We start from the raw sequence: 1,599 nt of genomic DNA, 5'->3' as shown, positions 1-1,599 counted from the left end.
AAAAAAAAAAAGCTAAATAAAGAGGGCTGGGAAGGGCCAGGGAGATGGCTCTGGAATAAGCGCTTCCCTAATGCGAGGGCCTGAGTTCAATCCCCAGTTCCACAAAACAAACAAACAAACAAACAAAAACAACATTGGTAAATGTGGACATTTCTGTTTGGGGCCAGGGAAATGGCTCAGTAGAATAAGCACTTCTCTGGCAAGTGCAAGGGCCCGAGTTCAATCCCCAGTCCTGCCAAAAAAAAAAAGGTTGGAGTGCAGCTCAGTGTCCTCTGAGTTCAGTCCTCAGCACTGTAAAAATAGATCAATGTAAAAAGTAAAACTGGCATTGAACAATACAAAGACAATGCCTGTTCTGGTTTGTGTCTAGCTGTCCCCCTAAAGCCCCGTGTAGTCATTGAGGCAGCTTCTAGTTTGTGATTAATTCATGATCCGATGCTGGAACGAAGGGTGTGAGCGCTACACCCACCCCTGCCCTGGGGCAGATGGCCTGAATACAGTGTGGGGAAAGGAGCACGGCTGCTGGCTGCTGCAGCTGCTCCTCCTCCCTTTGCTTTTTTTTTTTTTTTTTTTTCTTTCCAGAACCGGGCATTGAACTCAGGTTCTTATGCTTGCCAGGCAAGAGCTTATTCTACTGAGCTATCTCCCCAGCCCCCCCTCCCTTTGCTTTTTGATGTCTTCTGCCACCAGGAACTGTTGCCCTCTGCCATGTGCCACTCTGCCTTGGAGCCAGCTGAGTATGGACTGAAACTTCCACTAAATGTGAGCTAAATAAACCTTTCTTTGCTTAACTCTGGGTATTGGGTGTTTTGTCCTAGCAACTAGAGAAAGGAAACTGAGACAGCCAAAGAACAAGATGGTACAATGTTCATAATTAAAAGTTTTTGTTATTTCCAGAGTTGGGGAGATAGCTCAGTAGAATAACCACCTGCCTGGCAAGCACAGGGTCCTGAGTTCAATTCCTGGTACCACACATACATACATACACACACAAAAAGTTTTTGCTTTTTCCATACTGAGGATTGAACCCCGGCCTTTTGCACTGAGATGCATTCCTAGCCCCTTGTTATTCTTTGAGATAAGAGTCTAAGTCACTATATTCCCTGGGCTGGGCTCAAATTTGGATCCTCCTGCCTCCAACTCTCAAAGATAAGGATCACAGGTGTACATCTGGCAATAATTTAATGTTTTTGTTTTTTTTTTTTTTTACTAAGAATGACCTGAAAGAGCAAAGTAAAACATAACCAGGGCTGGGGTAGACTCCACAGCAGAGCACATGCCTGGCGTGCTTGAGGCCCTGGGTTCCAGCCCCAGAACTGCAAAAGGAAGAAAGGCGTGAAGCAAGAGCTCAGGCCACTCTCTTGGGACACAGGCATGAGCAAGCACACACACACCACACACCACACACACACCACACACCACATGTATATGCCCATAAGTCAAGGGCTGTCAGGGAAGAGCAGAACAAGCCTCCTCATACATATATTTTTTAATTTTTAAAAAACTCTTATTTGGGGCTGGTGAGATGGCTCAGTGGTCTAAAGCACCTACTTGGAACAAGCTTGGCAAAACACAGGGACCGCGGTTCAATCCCCCAGC

Source organism: Octodon degus, unplaced genomic scaffold (genome assembly GCF_000260255.1).
Source record: "Octodon degus isolate 3935 unplaced genomic scaffold, OctDeg1.0 scaffold00035, whole genome shotgun sequence".
Taxonomy (NCBI): Eukaryota; Metazoa; Chordata; class Mammalia; order Rodentia; family Octodontidae; genus Octodon; species Octodon degus.
This window is presented reverse-complemented; position numbering follows the sequence as displayed.